The 20,539-nt window shown below is 39.4% G+C and overlaps 1 pseudogene; it reads left to right on the top strand.

The window, feature by feature from the left end:
- The first annotated feature begins 10,882 nt into the window (after positions 1–10,882).
- Positions 10,883–14,467, top strand: LOC101656857 (annotated as a pseudogene).
- The last annotated feature ends 6,072 nt before the right edge of the window (positions 14,468–20,539 follow it).

Raw genomic sequence — 20,539 nt, 5'->3', positions numbered from 1 at the left:
CTTCAGCTCTGCCAAGTGTTAATGGGGATGTGGAGTAAAAGTAGGACATATTCACAGAAGGTAAGAATATTAACTACTGGAGCCATTGAGAGAAAAACCCAGTAGAAATTGCATTAAGCTGCAACGTATCTTCTATCTTAGTAACATTGATTTTAGGATTATTTTAAAATGATATATTTACATATTGGTAAATTGACATTCATGAAGTTCCGTTTGTTGATTGGATTGGTGGATGCAATCTAGAACCTATTCCATGAAAAGATATGGGAAGAATACCTCAGAGAAAAGTGTTTCACACATCATAAATTTAGTTAAAATAAAGTAACATGAATAATTTATACAAAGTCGCTGAAGACAATGGGTGCACAAACAAATGTGGTGAAGAAAGCTGATGGTGCCCAGCTACCAAAAGATATAGCATCTGAAGTCTTAAAGGCCTGAAGATAAACAAGCAGCCATTTAGGTGAGAAACAACAAAACCCACATGGAAGAAGCACACCAGCCTGTCCCGACTCATCACTGAAGACAAAGTGGATGCATAAGCAAAAGTGGTGAAGAAAGCTGATGGTGCCCAGCTATCAAATGATATAACATCTGGGGTCTTAAAGACTTGAAGACAACCAGGTGGCCATCTAGCTAAGATACAACAAAACCCACACAGAAAAAGCACATCACCCTACCCCGACACGAGCGCTGAAGACTAAGCAGGTGCATAGGTAAATGAGGTGAAGAAAGCTGATGGTGCCCAGCTGTCAAAATATATAGAATTTGGGGCGCCATAGGCTGGAAGATAAACAAGGGCCCATCTAGCTGAAAAACAACAAAGCCCACATGGAAGAAGCACACCAGCCTGTTAAATGACAGGGCGTCAAAGGGATCAGGTATCAGGCATCAAAGACAAAAAAAAAAAATTCATAGCATTGTGAATGAGGGGGAATGCAGAGTGGGGACCCAGGGCCCATCTGGGGGAAATTGGACATCCTCTTGAAGAACGGCTGTGGGGAGAAGATGAGCCAGTCAGAGTGCAGTGTAGCAATGATGAAATATACAATTTTCTTCTAGTTCTTAAATGCTTCCTCCACCCTACTATCATGACCCCAATTCTACCTTACATATCCGACTGGACCGGGGGATATACACTGGAACAGACAGGAACTGGAAATACAAGGAATCCAGGACAGATGAACCCCTGAGGACCAATGGTGAGAATGGCGATAACGGGAGGGTGTAGGGAAGGTTAGGGAGAAAGGGGGAACAGATGACAGGGTCTACATATCACCTCCTCCCTTGGGGACGGACAGTGGAGAAGTGGGTGATGGGGATGTCGGATGGTGTAAAATATGATATAATAATAATAATTTATAAATTATCAAGGGTTCAGGGTGAGGGGAGCGGGAAGGGAGGGGAAAAAATGAGGAGCTGATGTCAAGGGTTCAAGTGGAAAGCAGGTGTGTTGAGAATGATGATCCAACATATGTACAAATGTGGTGGACACAAATGATGAATGTACGGATTGTGAAAAGAGTTGTATGAATCCCTAATAAAATGATTTAAAAAAATGATTCTGAGTGTAAATTCAGTAATGTCATGGACCTAATGTGAGTTTAAAAATACATGTGCAAAAACCAAAATTACATTTTATACAATAACATATAAATACACAGAGCTATGCATCAAATAAATTTAAATGACTGTGGGTGAAAGAGAAGGGGATTAAAAATGAAGAAAATAAATTCAAAGTAAATTTCTAATACATATTGTGTTTATAAAAATCTTTTTTTTTATGAAAAAGAGCAAGTGCATTTAATACTCTGCAATATGTTTTCTGAATTAGGAATACAATTGTAATATTGTACTACAATATCCTATGTTATGATTATCTTTTCAGTTTTAAAAAATGCTTATGTTCATAAAAAAATCACAATAAATTCTACATTTAAGGTTGCACGTTCTAAATTTTGTGATATGAATTTCTAGAAGTATATCTACAGAAGTATAACTGGTATTGTGATCATTAAAATGTATGAAGTCAGAAATTTTAATTGTGAGTATTTAAAAATGTTGTCTAAATAGTGTATTCCTCTATATTCTTTGCTAATATACTCTTTCTAGTCTCTTTATATTCTTTCTATTAGGCTAAACAAACATATTTAAATTTACATGTGTTTGAAACTCATGGGAATAGAATAGTTTTGCATATATTTAATAGCTATTTGTAACTCTCATTGTGGTTAACAGCCTGATTAACATGTGATTAGAAATATGACTTTTTTTCTCATCGAAACTCATTGTAATCTTTTCTTTTAATCATTTTATTGGGGGCTCATACAATTCTTATCACAATCCATACATACATCCATTGTGTCAAGCACATATGTACATTTGTTGCCATCATCATTATCAAAACATTTGCCTTCTACTTGAGCCCTTAATATCGGCTCCTCCTTTCTCCCCCTCCCTCGCCACTCCCTTCCCTCATGAACCCTTCATAATTCATAAATTATTATTATTTTGTCATATCTTATACTGTCTGACATCTGCCTCACCCTCTTCTCTGCTGTCCATCCCACAGGGAGGAGGCTAAATGTAGATTCTTGTAATTGGTTCCCCCTTTCCACCCCACATTCCCTCCACACTCCAGGCATCACTACTCTCACCACTGGTCCTGAAGGGGTCATCAGTCGTGGATTCCCTGTTTTTCCAGTTGCTATCTGTACCAATGTACATGCTCTGGTCTAGCCAGATTTGTATGGTAGAATGGGGATCATGATAGTGTGTGGGAGGAAGCATTTACCCTGCACCCTGACTGGCTCATCTCCTCCCCACAGCCTTTCTGTACGGGGGCATCCAGTTGCCTACTGATGGGCTTTGAGTATCCACTCTGCACTCACCCTCATTTACAATGATATGGGTTTTTTGTTCTTTGATGCTTGATAACTGATCCCTTGGACAGCTCGTGGTCACACAGGCTAGTGTGCTTCTTCCATGTGGGCTTTATTTCTTCTGAGCTAGGTGGCCGCTTGTTTATCTTCAAACCTTTCAGACACCAGATGCTATATCTTTTGAATGACAGACACCATCACCTTTCTTCACCACATTTGCTTATGCACACATTTGTCTTCAGTGATCGTATCGGGAAGGTGTGCATCATGGAATGCCAATTTAATAGAACAACGTGTTCTTGCAGTAAGGGAGTACTTGAGTGGTGGCCCAATATCCATCTGCTGTCTTAATACTAAACCTGTAAATATATGCATGTAGATCTATTTCCCCACACTCCTATATAAATATATTTACATATGTACATGCCATTATTTAGACTTCTATAAATACCCTTTGTCACCTAATTCTTTCCTCTATTTCCTTTTACTTTCCTGTTGTCCCACTATCATGCTCAACCTTCATTTGGGTTTCAGTAATTTCTCTTGGTTACATTGCCCTTGCTGAATCCCTACCAGGCCTCTCACACTCTCCTAGCCACTGATTTTGGATCATTTGTTGCTGCCCTGTACCTGGGTTGGTCAGCACCACCTCCTTTCTCCTCCCTCCCCCTCTCCCATGTCCCCTTGGAACCATTGGTCCCATTGTTTTCTCCTCCAGACTATTCTTCCAGCCTATATTATCTAGATAGCTCTGTAGAGATAATAATATGCACCAAAAATCAAGCCATAGCAAGATAGGCGACAAACAAGAACACAGCGATGACTACAAAAAGGAAAACCAATGACACATAATGAATAAATTAATTAAAAGACAAAAAAAATTTTAAAGAAAGGAAAACCTGTAAATAGATCAAGGTCTGATTGTTTATCTCTAGATGTATCCTTCTGTCAGGTCCGCTGGGCTGCCATACTCTGGCCCCAGAGTTTGTCCTTTGTATTCCCTCTGGAGCTTCCGGCTCTGCTCGCACGGTTGCTCTGCTTCACACCTTTAGTGGTTTGCCTCAGTGTCACAGGGTCAGTCTGGGCCAGTCCCGACACTGTCTCCAGTCTTGTCCCCCTTAAGGCCCTGGCCAGCATGGGATGGCGTGTCTCATAGTGGAATCATCCATATGGTCCACTTTATGCATTGGGTGTTCAGAGTGGGGATATCATCCTCCAGGCCCGGTGGGCTAGGATGTGCTCCATTCTCTCTTCCTCCTCCTTCATTTGTTCCCATGTGCTCTGATCAGACATGCCCCTCTCCCCTAGCTGCAGCTTCAATGCTGTCCTCTAAAGTAAATTCTTCTGGGGGGAGGGGCGGTTGTCCATGTAGCTGATATGGGGGCCGAGTCCTTAGGCCCCTCCACAGGCTCCTCATGCCTTGATAGCACGCTGCATTCATCTGGCACTGACTTTAAGTCTGGTCCCTCTTTTCCTGTGGAGCCACAAACAATACCCTCCCCTTGGGTCTGTCAGTGCCCTATTCCCCTGCCACACATCTTTTTTTTCCCCTTTCCTCCCTCTCCCCCCTTCTCCCTTTTAGTTGGCTAGTATATATACCCCTGGATTTGGTCTGGCCCCTGCCATACTACCTGCACCTCACCCCTGGAGTGTTTGTATACAGTAGCTTTTTCCCTCTGCCCCCATTGCATTTTCTTTTCTGTTCTTTCTTTTTCCTTTTTTTTTTTTTATATAAACTTACCTCAGCGGACTCATGTTGTACTTGTCCTTTTGTGCTTGGCATACTTCACTTAGCATGATTTCCTCGAGTTCTTCCCATGCAATGATATGCTTCATGCGTTCATCACTGCTTTTTAGTGATGTATAGTACTCCATTGTATGTATGTACCACAGTTTTTTAATCCATTCATCTATTGATGGAAATTTGGGTTGTTTCCAACTCCTTGCGATTGTGAACTGTGCCACAATGAACATTGGAGCACAGATGTCTGGCCTTGGTTTGTTTCTTGCCTCTTCTGGGTATATGCCCAGTAGGGGGATTGCTCGGTCGTATGGTAGCTCAATTTCCATCTGTTTTAGAAATTGCCAAATCAATTTCCATAGTGGCTGTACGTACCTACAGGTCCACCAGCAGTGGATGAGAGTTCCTATCTCACCACAGCCCCTCCAACACTTGTTGCTTTCTGATTTTTTGAATTAGGCTATCTTTGAAGGTGTTAGGTGGTATCTCATAGTTGTTTTGATTTGCATTTCTCTTATGGCTAATGATTGGGAACATTTTATCATATGTTTATTAGCCATTCAGATCTCAGACTCCGTGAAACTTCTGTTCAGGTCCTTTGTCCACCTCCTCAGTGGGCAATTAGTTTTTCTCTTATTGTAAGCTTGCAAAGTGTAGTAGATTTTAGTAATAAGGCCTTTGTCAGTTGTGTCATTGCTAAAGATGCTTTCCTAGTCGGTGGACTATCTTATTATTCTCTTGGTGAATTCTTTTGATGTACAGAGATATCTTTTCTTCAGTATATCCCACTTGTCTATTTGTGAACCCTCTGCATTTATTTGTATCCTTCGCTATTTCTGATAGCCTATGTATTCCCTGTGCCAAGTTTCTCAGGTTTGTCCCAATTCCCTCATTAATGGCCCTAATTGTTTGTGGTTTTATCTCAAGGTCCGTGATCCACCTTGAGTTTATTCTTCTGCATGGAGTGAGGTAAGGGTCTTGCTTCATTTTTCTGCAGGTAGCTATCCATTTTTTCCAGCACCATTTATTGAAGATGGCATCTGCTTCCCATTGGATATTTTTTGGGCCCTTATCAGTTTCCTGTATGCTGATGTTTTTATTTCTGGGTTGTCAGCTCTTTTCCATTGGTGTGAATATCGGTCTTTATTGCAGTTACACAGTGTTTTAACTACTGTGGCTGTATCGTACATGCTAAAGTCAGGTAGAGCAAGCCCTCCCACTTTCTCCTTCTTCTTGAGGGGTTTTCTGCTAATTCTGGGCTTCTTCCCCCGCCATATGAAGTTTGTAATCTGTTTTTCCAATTCTTTGAAGAGGATGTTGGTATTCATATTGGGATAGCATTGAACTACTATAGTGCCTTGGGCAGAACTGACATCTTTACTATATTGAGTCTGCCAATCCACAAACATGGGATATCCTTCCACTTGTTGAGGTCACTCTTGATTTCTTGTAGTAGTGTTTTATAATTTTCCTTATACAAATCTTTTGGGTTTGTTTTAGTCAGGTATATCCCTAGGTATTTCATTTTATGCTTGACTATTGTAAAGGGTACTATCTTTTTAATCTTCTCTTCTGTGATCTTGTCTGATGTGTAGAGCAGCCCAATAGACTTCTGTTTGTTGATTTTGTATCCTGCCACTCTGCCATATTCCTCTATTGCTTCCAACACTCCGCTTGTGGAGTTTAAGGGGTCTTCGATATATGGAATCATATTGTCTGCTAATAATGATAATTTTGGCTTTTCCTCTCCTCGATGAATACCTTTAATATCTTTCCTTTGTCATATGTTGTTAGCTAGCACCTCCAGTATGATGTTAAAAAAGAGAGGGAACAAGGGGAATCCTTGTCTGGTCCCCTTTTTCAGTGGAATTGTTTTCATCTTTTCTCCATTAACTACCACGTTGGATTTTGGTTTTTAATATATGGCTTGTATAATATTGAGGAATTTTCCTTCTATTCCTATCATCTTGAGTATCTTAAACAGGAATGCGTGTTGGATATTGTCGAATGATTTTTCTTTATCTATCGATATTATCATGTGCTTCTTATCATTTTTCCTGCCAATGTGGTGAATAATGCTGATGGTCTTTTGTATGATGAACCATCCCTGTATCCCTGGTATAAATCCCACTGGGTCACGGTGAATTATTTTTTAATATGCTTTTGTATTCTATTGGTCAGTATTTTGTTAAGGATTTTTGCATCAATGTTCATTAGTGATATTCCTCTGTAGTTCTCAATTCTTGTGGTATCTTTGCCCGATTTAGGTATCAGAGGTATGCTAGCTTCATAGAAAGAGTTTAGGTGTTCTCTGTCTTTTTCTATGTTCTGGAAGAGGTTGTATAGGATTGGTGTCAGTTTTTCCCTGAATGTTTGGTAGAATTCTTCTGTGAAGCCATCTGGCCCGGGGGAATTTATTGTTGGTAATCCCTTGATAACCTTATCGATTATTTCCATTGCTATGGATCTGTTGAGGTTCTTGACATCCATCTGGGATAGTCTAGGGAGGTATTGTGTTTCCATATATTTGTTCATGTCTTCTAAATTGTTGAATTCGTTAGAGTATAGACCTTCATTGTGCTGTGTAATTATCCTTTTGATTTCATTAGGGTCCATTGTAATGCCCCCTGTTTCATCCCTCAACCTTGAAAATGTCATTTGCTCCTTCCTTTCTTTGGTTAGGTTTGCCAGCGGTCTATAAAATCTGTTAATTCTTTCAAAGAACCAACTTTTAGTGGCATTCTTTTTTTCCATAGTTTTCTTGTTTTCCCTCACCTGTATCTAGGCTCTGTTTTTTATTAAATCTATCTTCGTGCTATTAGTAGGGTTGTTCTGTTGACTCTGCTCTGATTGGTGTAAGTTTTGTGCCAGCATATTATCCATGAGTCTCTCTTCTTTTTTAATGTGTGCATGTATTGCAATTAGCCTGCCTCTGATAAATGCCTTTGCTGTATCTCACGGGTTTTGGTATGTCGTATTTTCATTCTCATTGGTTTCTAGAAACTTCCTGATTTCATCTCTGATCTAGGTAAATACCCATTCCTTTTGCAATAGAAAATTGTTCATCCTCCAATTGTTTGTCCTTGTTTTCTTCACTGTCCTTTTGTTAATTTCCAGCCTTATGGCACAGTGATTGGCGAGAGATGTCTGTATAACTTCTATGTGCTTGAATTTTCTCAAGTTCGACTTGTATCCAGCATGTGGTCTATTTTTGAATATGTGACATGTGGGCTTGAAAAGAATGTGTATTTCTTTGCATGTGGGTGGAAAGCTCTGAAAATAACTATGAAATCAAGTCATCCGATTGTGCTATTTAGATCTGTAGCCTCCTTACTGAGTTTCTTTCCCAATGATCTGTCTTTTTCAGAGAGTGGTGTATTAAAGTCGCCAACTATAATGGCTGACCCTGTTATCTCGTTTTTCATCTTTTGGCGTGTTTGATTAACAAATTTCACAGGTCTCTCGTTGGGTGCATATATGTTTATTATGCTCACTGGTTCTTGGTCTCCTGTTTCCTTCAGCATTATATAGTGCCCCATCTTGTTATGTCCGGTATCTTTAGGTTAATTTGGTCAGATATTAAGATCACTACCCCTGATTTTTTAGCATTGGAATTTGCTTGGTATATTTTCTCCAGCCTTTAATTCTCAGCCTGTTTTTTTCTGCAAGCTTGAGATGAGTCTCCTGGAGGCAGCAGATCGATTGGTTATGTTTTCTGAGCCAGTTTTTTAACTTCTGCCTTTTAATGCCTGAGTTCAGGCCATTGATATTCAGTGTTATTATATCCATCTCTGGACTCTGATGTCATCTTGTAACTTTTGTGTTGGGTATTTTGCTATCTACGTATCTTATGCGCTTGTGATGTGAGTGTGGATTGTGTTTGCCTTCTTTCCACTATTGAGCCAATGCTAACCTGGGGGCTGTTTTCTCTGTTGCCCTATAGCTGTAGTGGTTGTATGTGATGGTCTATTATTTGCCCTTGGTGAGTGTTGATCTTCTGCCCATATTAGATTGGCAAGGATCTTTTTAGGGTTAGGTTTCTTTTTATGTATTCTTTGAGGTTGTCCTTGTCTGGGAAAACTCTTCTCCATCTATCTTAATAGATAATTTGAATGGGTCAAGTATTCTTGGGTTTGTGTTGTTTTCCTTCGATTTGGGGGATATGTTACTCCATTCCCGCCTCTTCATCGTTTCCAATTTTGGACTGAGCATACTTTTATTGGGGTACCTTTATATGTAAATGTTTGCTTTTCCCTAGCTGTTTTTATGATCTTCTCCTTTGCCTCACAGTTGTGTAATTTGACAATTATGTGTCTTGGTGACTTCTTCTTGGGATTCATTCTGTCTAGTGTTCATTCAGCCTCGTGAATGGTTGCCTGATTTTCATTTATTAAGCTGAGGAAGTTTTCCTCTAAGAATTTCCTGCTATTTTCGCTGTTGACTCCTTTGCTGTGGCTTGTTTCGGTAGTCCAATTATTCTAATATTGTTTCTTTTCATTACATCAGATATGGCTCTCAAGTTTTCTTCAGTTTCTTTGATTGTCTTGTTTGACTGCTTTTCCCATTTGCTCAGGTCTGCTTGGTTATCCTCTAGGTCACTAGGGTGATTCTTTGCCTCCTCAAGTCTGTTGGCAAGGTCTGTCAATTTGTTGCTGGCATTTGTTATTTCATCCCTTAACTCTTGTATTTCACTTTGGTGCATTGCCATTATCTCCTCTATCATTTCATCTTTTTTTCTGCATTGCTTCCCTCATCTCCTTTATAACTCCAAGCAGCATTCTGAAAATTTCTTTTTTTGGCAGGTTAATATCTGCTTCTTCTATGCCCATCGTTAGGTTCATGACTTCTTCCGTCATCGTCTTCTGTTTCTCCTGATTAGTTTTAGAGGAGTCTGGAGCCATCTTAATGAGTCAAAGAGCCCTGGGCTTTCTCTTGGGGGATTCTTATGAGCGTTTCTATGTACTACCTGCCAGTAGCTGTACTGAGCGGTCAGGCTATCGCTATATCTTCCTGTGGTTTCAGTCTTACCCTAGCCATCCAGTATTCTGTTATTTGGAATGTGTGTTGGGTATTTATCTCATGTGAGCCTGGTCAGGTTTTTGTGGACCCACGAGGGCATTCCTTCCCTGGCCGATCTCTAAGTTGGCTCCATGGTTCTTGGAGCACCTCGGATGGCCTGTGGTGTTTTTCTCTGAAACTGGAGTGCTGTGGAGGATGTGCGGCTATACCCTCCTTGGTGTAGAGCTCTTTAGCTGGCAGAGTTATTACTGTAGACAGAGATCACCTTGGAGTTTGGGTTGAGGTTCCCGCAGTAGCATGGACCCCCACAAGTGATGGTCAGGTGTTTTCCCCAGTCACTTGTAGGACTTCAGGGTTTAGGCTGGAGATTTCACCACTGTTTTCAGGGAAGAAGCCCCTTCTGCTTGGTGTATGGAAGAGGACTGACACGATTTTCCCAACTACTTTCAAAGCCAATAAAAGCGTGTGGGAGCTCCCCCAGTTGGCCTTCAGAGTTTCCCTAGGCAGAGGGGAGTGGGCTGGAGGAAGCTAGTGGCTTGTGACAGGAAAGAGAGTGAAAGGAGAGGAAAACGAGCGAATAAAGAATACATAGATTAGAGAAACAATGCCAAGCAAACTAACGCACCCACTCATACACAAAAACTAAAATGCACAGAGTAAACAAAAGTAAAAATAGTAAAAAAGGAAAAAAAAGAAAGAAAAGCAAACAATAAAATAGGAGAACTGAATCTCTGAGGCTGTGGTAGGAAAGATAAAAGAACTAGGAGAAGAGGAGAAAAGAAGAAAAAGTGATAGAAGAACACAAAAAAGAACAAGAAGAGAAAGGGAAAGCGAAGGAGAGAGAATTTAAAAATACATAAAGAGATAGCTGACTCTGTGCTGTGCTGTGTGTAGCACTGACTCATGCTGTGTGCAGCAGTGTCTTAGGGGGCAGGCTGCTCACTGGGTGGGCAGAGTTGCCCTCGCAGAGGGTAGGGGTCTGGGAACCAGCAGTGCCTTGTGTAAGGAAATAGAGGGAGAAGAGAGAATCATACAAGCAGAGAAAGAAGCTAACAGTACAAAGAAAGAGGAAAGAAATAAAAAGAGAAGAAAGAGGACGAAGGGGAAGAAAAACTCAACTGTGTTCACTAAGATTGACTGTGATGATAAAGAGGGAAGAGAGAGAGAAGGAGGAAATAAAGAGATAGCTTATCCCTGGTTGCTTGAATGTGGGTCCAGAGGGGTTTAGACTCTGCCCAGAATGACAGGTTGGTGTTCCCTTTTAATGCAGGGACCAAGTGGTGCTGGGCAGAATTTAGCTAGTTGACAAGACCGACTTAGAGGTCCAATGGAGGTTTCCTCATCACCGCAGCACGGTGTAGACGTCTGTCACAGGTGCCTTGTGCGATGCACAGCACTCCCACGGAGGGCAGGCTGGAGTCCCCTCTGGAATTTGGGTAGATTTGCCCTAGGCGGAGGGTAGAGTCCTGGAAGCCAGTAGTGGTGTATGATAGGAAGAAATGGGTGAGAAAGGGAGAAAGGGGGGGGCAGGGAGAGGGAAAAAGAATAAAGAGAGAAAAAATAACCAACACAAACCAGAGCTCATTGAGACTGACAGTGGTGGGAAAAATAGAAGGGTGAGCGAATAAAGAAAGAAGAAATAGAGTGGTACGTATGGAGATAAGATTGCACCTGTGGCCATGTGAGAGTTCCCACCGTGATACTTAGTGTGGTTTCAGAAGAGTATACTATAGAATATACAAGGGAATAAAATATGTAAAACTAAATTCACTAATTAATAATAAATTAAGCTTATAAAAGTTATATGTCTATCTCCCCCAAAATCAATTGATTTCAAATCAATTCCAACTCACAAGGACTCTATTTGAAAGAGTACAGTCCAACCTATAGGATTTTCAAGACATAAATCTTTGCAGAAGGAAAATCCCTCACCTTTCTTCCACTGAATGACTGGTGAATTCAAAGCCCATCTTTGTGGTTAGCAGTTCAAAGTTTATTAATAGCACAACCAGGTCTCCACACACTTCAATATTTCCTAAGTGTCTACATTTAATTAAAGACATGCTGTCACCCAGTCTACCCCAGACTCCACAGGATAGAGACCTGCTCTCCAGTATTTGTAAATTCGCAAAGTTCTCTCACTGAGCAGAGAGGCTCATTCTTCTGCAAGAGGTTAGTGGGCTTGAACAACTGACTTCTCAGTTAGCAGCAAAACTTGCCTGAATTCTTCTATACCAAATTTAGGAGGGATTCTCTTCTCCTAGTTTTATTTTCCTGGAAACATGTGGTTCTCCCTTATCTTTGACTACAATCTCAGACAAGAACCAATCATTTCCATATGCTTAATTAAAAAACAACAGGCAAACACTCGACTGACAAGCTTTCCCAACACACACACAAAGGTGCATACACACAGGTGCATGCACTCAAGCACATACACTAAAAATCATACAAACTCACTGCCATTTAGAAGATTCTGACTAACAGAAAAAAATACCATTTTGGGTTTCAAATATTTAAATCTTTTCTGGAGCAGACAGCTTCATTGTTCTCCTGTGGGCTGGTTGGTGGGTCATACCTCTGGACTTGTTAGGGCATCAGTGCAGAGCCCACTAAGCCATCAGAGCTCCTTTTAGCAGGACTAAAAGAGAAGGGAAAAAATCAATCCCAAACTCAAGACTTCCCTTCATTTGCTCACTCACTGCTAATTGAGTAGATTCCAATCTATGGTAACCCTAAGCACCAGAGTAGAAGTGTCCCTGTGTCTTCCCCGGGCTACAAATCTATCAGGGAAAAGACAGCCTCTCTTTTCCCCCATGCAACAGGTAGTTGGTTAGGACTGTTGATCTTGAAGTTATCTGTCTAACATAACCAACTATACCAACAGGGCTTCTGGGACTTTTCCTGGTTTCGGGAAAAAATTAATTTTATCTGCAAATTATCACTTAACGGCTGATAATAAGTGTTCTTAAATGAAAACTCAGCCTAATGTAGAGTAAGTGTAAATGGTCTGATGTCAAGTTGAATTCCCTATGTATCCACCTATGTTTATGCCTTCATCCATGGCTTTGCTTCCTAGATCGTTCCTCTTTTTCCTTTTACCATCCCCTGACCAGACTACAATGCTCCCTCACCCTACTTCCACCTCTTCATAATTCCTCTCAGGTAGACAGCTGTTGTTCCAATCCCCCACCCAGGATCTCTATATCTTCCTTGTTTTTTATTTAATTCCCTAGTTGTTCCCCTGTCTATGGCATTCTTTGCTCACCACTCCCTTCACCAACCTCCTCCTTTCTCCTGGAGCTTGCTTCCCATGCCCATCATATACAAGTAGGCAAATCAACAATAACATAGAACAAAGAAAAAGAAAACAAAAGATTGCAAAGAGAAACAACATACTTAATTCCAGGTCTGGCTGCTGACCATTCTGACTATCTTCCCACTGGTCCTGGGGGAATTCCTGGAGCTGCCCTTCTAACCTGAAATCTATTTTGGGGGCTCTTAAGGGCTTTGTGGCTTTGCTTTGCTCCGGTTGCTTATCTGTTATGTTCCTTTCTTCATTTACCCTTCTGCAGGTTTGTTCAGTCTGGACAAACTATCCGCCATATGTCCTCAGTTTTGTCCTCTGTTGGGGTATGCTCCAGGAAGGTGACAACATGTCTTGAGCTATTTTGGCCCTACAGTCCTCTCTGTGCCTTAGCAGCTTCTATGTAGGGATGTGGTCCTCCAGTCTTGGTGTGCTGATATTGGGTCTAGACCATCCCTTTCTCTTTGTCCTTCATGGTTTGTGTGTTAGTCTGGGTAGACTAGGGAAACAAGTTCATAGATACTCATTTGTGTATAAGAGAGAGCTTTATATAGAAAAGCAATTGAGAAAACAGAATTGACAATTCACAAAACACCTCAGCCCAGGGGAGATCCAGTCTAATATTAGATGATACATCTGATATTATTCTTTAAATTCCTCTTTCGACTCATGAAACATAGGCAATGACGCTGAATGCATTTCTTCATCTTTTATTTGTTATCTACTCATTGTCGTTGGGAATCTCATTGTGTTTATTGCAGTCAGGTTGGATGTTCATTTCCACAATCCTATGTACAATTTTATCAACATTTTCTTATTTTTGGAGATCTGGTACACCACAACCACCATCCCAAAGATGCTCTCAAACCTCATTAGTAAGCAAAGGACTATCTCTTTGATTGACTGCCTCTTACAAATATACTTTTTCCATTCACTTGGTAACTAAAAAGGGATCTTGTTGACTACCATGGCTATTGACAGGTATGTTGCCATCTGTAACCTTCTCCGTTACCCGACCATCATGACCCCCAGCTGAGTGCTCAGCTTTCTGCAGGCTCCTGTATCTTTGGCTTCATTGTGCTGCTTCCAGAGATTGTATGGATTTTCACACTGCCCTTCTGTGGCCCCAATCAAATCCATCATAGATTTTCTTTGACTTTGAACCTGTACTGTGCTTGGCCTGTACAACCACTTCCATGATTCTGATTGAGGATGTGATCCATGCAATTGCCATAATTTTCACTTTCCTGATCATTGCTCTTTCTTATATCAAAATCACCACTGTGATTTTGAGGATTCCCTAGCTCGAGGGTCATCAGAAGGCCTTTTATACCTGTGCCCCCATCCTGGTGTCTTCCTAATGTTCTATGGCAGTGTGTCACTCATGTACCTGCGTTTCTCCGCCACTTTCCCACCAAGACTGGATACAATTATTGCACTGATGTTAGCTGCCATTGCTCCTTTTTCAACCCTCTCATTTATAACTTGGGCAACTAGGACATGAAGATTGCAATTTAGGAGCTTCTCTGGCCTCTGAAGCTGTCTAGTGCATCTTCAAGTTTATGTTAGCTCATAGGTACCTCTCACACTTAAACAATAAACTGTATCATCCACATATAACTCATCCATTGTTACAATGGTATTTTGTAACTTCTATTCTAGTTTTTCCTATGTTTAAGAGTGCACGTTGCTTTGTTTATACATATCCCCTTAGAATAGCAAGGATTATCTTCTAGAGTTACACAGAAAGAAGAAGAATACAAGAAGCAATGTGTAAGTTATTGCATTTTTTGAAAATTAAGTTTATTTTTATAATAAATATTAATTATAACTACATTTTAAAATATAATGCTTAAAAGTGTAAGGTCTGTAGATTAGGTAAAGGCTCATATGTCAGTGCTATTTTATACTCGTTTTATAACCTTCAGATTTTAACTAACCTTTCTGTATCCTATTTCTATCATCTATAATATATGTGAAAATTCAATATTTTATTAGGAATGCTTATGATTCTGAAAATTGTGCAACTACTTAAAATAACATATAACAGGACAAGTCTCAAACAAGTGTTCTCATTATTTGTCACTAATTAGTATTATTTTGCTATGTGTGCTTTTCAGTAGTGCTATAATAAAGAGTAACATATTAAAAATGAAACCAGCCACTTAGGAAAACATAATTATATTTTTGAGCAACAATATAGTTGCCTTCATTTTTGTCTCCTATAAAATGTGTACTTTGTAGTCTTAACAAATGTCATAATAAAAAATGTATACTTAGCCTATTGTACTAAGACAATAACTTAAATACATGTATTTAAAATATTTGTCCATAAAAAATTTATGGAATAAGTAAATCTAGATCTGATAAACTTTTATACTCAAATGTCTACATTGATAAATGTTTAAGGATATGATATATAGAGTCAACTATACATAACTTTGTCCAAAGTTATTTATGATAGTTTAATATTCCACTTTAATACTGTGAAATATCATATCTCTAATTCAATTATAGAACAGAAAAAGCAAAGATGCCTCTGTATGGTTAGAGCCACTAGAACACTAGTTTTGTCTGCAGGGCATCATTCTATGATCAATAGTGTATATTAAACAAAAGAGGAAATAATACTATGATGAAGGAGAAGTAAAACAAAAAAAAATAATACAAAAATATCACTAAATACAGATCTTGAGTGGGTAAAGATAAAAAAGGGTAACCAAAACAGATTCCAAGAGTTGAAGCATTTCCTCATATATGATTATAGATAATATCTAACTGCAGGATGTACTAAGCTCCCAGATATAGGCCAAGAGAGAGGGACAGCTAGTCTATGAATTACGTTGATGAAATTCTAGAAAAAGAAGTTGTAGGAAATTATTCAAAACTTGGAGAAACATACGTGAAGAACCATGGTCCACTGAAAACTTTGGATGGAGGGAATGGGCTAATGGACCCATGAAATTTTCCAAGTCACAGTGGCTCTGTCCTGCAGACTGCATTCATCAAGGCATTCAAACTAAATCAGAGAAACGAGCTAGAGGACTGATGGAAAGTAAGGGGCAGGTCTACCCTGTCGTGTAGGCTTGCTTAAAGGAGGCACTGAATTGATGGCAGTAAGGGAGCAGAGTGAGAGAGACAATTTGAACTCTCAGTGAGATTTCTAAAAGTTATATTTATTAGCAAAATTTCACAGCAAGTGAAACATATTAAGAATATAAAATGCAATGGAGATATTGAGAAACAGGTTAAATACTGTTGACTATGAAATTAGTAATTTAGCAGATTATTAAGAGAAAATATCACAGAAGGAGAGAATACTGTACTATATATTAATAGATTCTGTAGATAAAATAAGGAAATTCTAGAAATTCTGGAACAAGAGAAACAAAGTAGATACAGAGAAATTAGCAACAAAAATAAAGAAAAATTCCCTTTAGCTGGAAATTCTTGAGTTACCTTAACAAAAGTGAGCATGTCATGTTATGCAAAAATAATATGACCAATTGAAAATTTTAAATTTGGGGAGAAAAAAATTTAGACAAAGAAAATAGGCCCCAGTGATTGACAAAAAGATTAACTAACAGGGAGAAAGTGTGCATCATTCTATTGTAAGGCTTCATACATATTTCATGTAAAAGAAACTGGTTTAAGCAAATTATTTTGGAAAGCAAAAGAACATTGAGTTTTCAATAGAGCAGTGAATCAAATGTATAGAATACAGAGTAATTAATTCAAGAATAAATTGTTGAAGAAAGGTTGACAGATTAGCTGATCAATAGGAAAGCCAGCAGCTTAACATGCATTACTCAATGTAGAGAGACACACTCACCTTTGTAGGGTGGGAGACAGTGGAATTGTCCTTTCACTTTATATTGACACAAACTCTCCAATGACATCCCTATCAGAAGCTCTATTTTCTTTTAAATAATTTTTAAGATAAGTTTTGTTTTCACATGTAAAGTTTGCTCAGGTATAAAGAGAGCAGAAGGAAGCACTGTGCGTTCCTGCATCACCCTCACTATGTTTGCTAGGTGTGAATCCATGTTACCACCACTGTGTGGATCCATACTGCTGACTCTTCCTCTTATTAGTTTTTTCCCTGACTCTTTCCTTAAACAACGTGATTTCCTTCTTGAGACACAGACAAATCTCACCTAATGCCATGCTCTGAGTACATAAGTGAAATCTCACCAGCCTCCTTTCTAAGGAGCATGCTGGCTCTACTCCTGCCAAGACAGACTTGTTCACTTTACTGGGCGTCCATGATATATGTAACAGCCTACACTAACATCACAATTCAAGGAAAGACATCCTTTTATTTTCAAAGGATTTATTTTCCACTTATTTATTTCTCCTAAATACTCCACTTGTTATCAAGAAATCATCTTTAGTAAGGTTCATTTCCAGTGCTAATTAAAGAAGGAGGGGTCTGTCCATTCTCAGCTTAGATGGCTCACTCTGCTGCCTCACTTATCCGAGAATGTTCAATGGGAAGAGTGGCAGAGGACTAACAACCTTCAGCAGAATCTGCTAGTCTCCTTTGAGCACTGGCTTCACCTGAACCTCTAAGTCTAACAAGAGGAGAGTGCAGGTGGAACCTAATTAAACCCATGAGGGCGGGGGTGATTGTCTACTTATTCTCAGGAGAGGAAACCTCAGCGGAGCTTCCTTTCTTTTCGTCATTTCCCTGTGAAACCTACGGCTATGATGATAACTTCTATCAGGTATAAGGGCCATTCAGGCATGCACAGCCACAGGGAAAGAGACGGCCTCCTCTGGTGTTCAGCGCAGGTAAGTTTGGGTTCTCATGGTCAGGAAGGCAACTCACACTGTGAAGATTCAGTTAATGAACATTTGAGGAGACTTGGATGTTTGCAAAAAACGTGATCTGCCTTTATGAGAAAGTCAATTTCTGAGGATTTAAATTTAGAAATAACAACATGCTACTCAGTGATGCTGGAATTCCCTTTTTGGAGTCATTTCTTAAACTTTCCCTTCCTACATGGCTTGTGCTTGGCTTTTTCTGGTTTTAATTATGCTTGCAATTCGGATCCCAGTATGGTTCCTTAATATAAGCTTGTTTCATTCATATGAAAAGTAAGGGCCAAGAATTTTGAAAGATAAAGACATCATTCTCCAACTGAGCTCACAAGCTAAGAAAGGTGAACAAAAACCAAGAGAGTTGGCATACAACTTGATAAAGGTACACTGGGGAAAAGAAAGCAAGCCATCAAACCTCACTCATGCACATGATACCACAGAAGCAATAGAGAGGGTTTCTGTAGGAATCAAAGTCCGGGATATAAGCTTAAAATAATCCTGAGAGACAAAAGGTAAAAATTAAGAGGCTCTTCCAAGGGAAAGGTTAGTGTTCAACAAGTTAATAACCAATGACTTAGCAGAGTGCCTGTCTGCATTGTAGCATGCGACAGTAACAGACTGAAAATTTTGAAAATGCTGTGCTACCGTTCAGGGAACAGATGTATGCTGGGCATAGAGAAAACTATGTGTTAATAACAATGATGTGTCCTAGGAGGAGTTCACCAACAGAGAAAGGAAAAGACATGAGATTAGTGACCAGAGCATGACCTGAAGTACACATCTGTCTACAGAATTGGTAACAGAGGATGAGTCCATGACTTGCAAAATCACACATATAAAGATATAAAATATAGAAAGGAAAGCTCCCATATGGTTCAAAGATAAACCTGGAGAAATCAATTTCATATGATTCATGGTAGACAACCTTCAAGGAGGAGTAACAAGCAATTTCTGAGGCAATAGTGTTGTTTGCTGTTGTTAGCTGCTGTCAAGTTGGCCCTGACTCAGAGCAACCTGATGCACAACAGAATGAAGCACTGCCCAGCCTTCACCATCCTCTCAGCTGTTGTTTGGTTTCAGCTCATTGTTGTACCCGCTGTATTAATCTGTCTAATTTAGGACCACCTTCTTGTTCACAGACCTTCTACTTTACCAAGTGTGATGTCCTTTTCCCAAGGAAGGATAACATGTCCAAAATCTGTGACATGAAACCTTACCATTCTTGCTTTCAGGGAGCATTCTGTCTGTACATTTTCCAAAACACATTTGTTTGTATTTTTCTCCATCCTGATACTTTCAATAATCTTCACTAGCACCATGATTAAAATGCATCAGTTTTTCTTCAGGTATCCTTATTCAGTCCTCAATTTTCAAATCATATTTGAAAAGGGTTGCCAGGTGCCATTCGAACAGTTCCACTTCACAGGGATACTCTGTGCAGCAAAAGGACACACGCCCGATTCCAGTCACGCTCACGGCCACTCTGATGCTGAGGAGACTGCCACAAGCACTCTGCTAATGGCTCTCATTGAGGGCCTTCCTCTTTTTCACTGACACCCAACTTCACTGAACATGATGTCCTTCCCTAGAAACTGGTCCCTCCCGATAACATATACAAAGCACTTGGGATGAAGAGTGTCCACTTTGTTTCTATGAAGCATTCTAGTTGTTTCTTCTACACAATTTGTTTATTTGGGAAGTACATTGCATATTTAATATTCTTTACCAACACCATCATTTAGAGACCCAAATGATATCATCTTCCTTATTAATTTTCAGATTTCTACTTCTTTGGAAGCAGTTAGAAATGCCATGTCACAGGTGTAATCATAATATACTGAATGAAAATTTTCCATTGCTTTAGGATTTAGCTGTTACAGATTGTCAGGTCTTTTTATTCAAGGATTTGTTTTACATGGATCACAACCATAAAAGTCAGCAAAAAATTATGAAATGGCGTTCTTTGGGAAAATCTAATGCATAATACCTCTTTAAAGTGTGAAAAAAGCAACTGTTTTATTTAAGGACTAAGCTGTTCCTGGCCCAGACCATGTGTTCAATCCCCTGATACATAGGTGAGAGCGGAAAAATGGTGACCAATGTCTTTGGATGATAGTGTTGGCTATGGATATTGAATGTATTGTAGGCTGTCAGTAGAAAGAACAGAAGATTAGGTCCCTGGAAAAGGATATCAATCATGGTAAAGTAGAAGGTTAACAAAAAAAGAATCCCATCAATGAGATGGACTGACACAGTGGTGGTGGCAATAGCCTTAGATACAACAAAGATCTTAAGGATGATGGAATGTTTGCTCAGACTCATCAGCATCTAACAGCAATATTACCAACAAATGTGGACAGGCTGTTTTGTGTATTAGCAGGGAAAGAAGTCAAATAACATGGGGATTAAGAGTGAATCTAAAGGAGATAATGCTTATATTGTTCTTTCAGAAAACTTGACTCTGAATGTAATAATAAAGTTAACATTTACTGAGAAGGTAGCACTAGACACGTTCATATATTGATTAATTGAATCTTCATACCAGCTCTATTACAAAGGTATCATAAATTTTTATCTACAGTCTAAGGCTCATAGAGATAATGTAACTTGCCCAGTATTGCTCAAGCACTAAGACTCAGAAAATATTCTAAATCAAGCGCATATTTTAAATATATTCTCTCTAAAACTTTTTTTTCATTAATAAAAGATATGAAAAGCTAACCAAAATAATATTCATGCTTACATTGCAGTGATTTTCTTCTGCTA

Source organism: Echinops telfairi, unplaced genomic scaffold (assembly GCF_000313985.2).
Source record: "Echinops telfairi isolate 266 unplaced genomic scaffold, ASM31398v2 ScPeMD7_7425;HRSCAF=8463, whole genome shotgun sequence".
Lineage (NCBI taxonomy): Eukaryota > Metazoa > Chordata > Mammalia > Afrosoricida > Tenrecidae > Echinops > Echinops telfairi.
The sequence above is the reverse complement of the archived record's forward strand: the minus strand, read 5'-3'. Positions and strand labels throughout refer to the sequence as shown.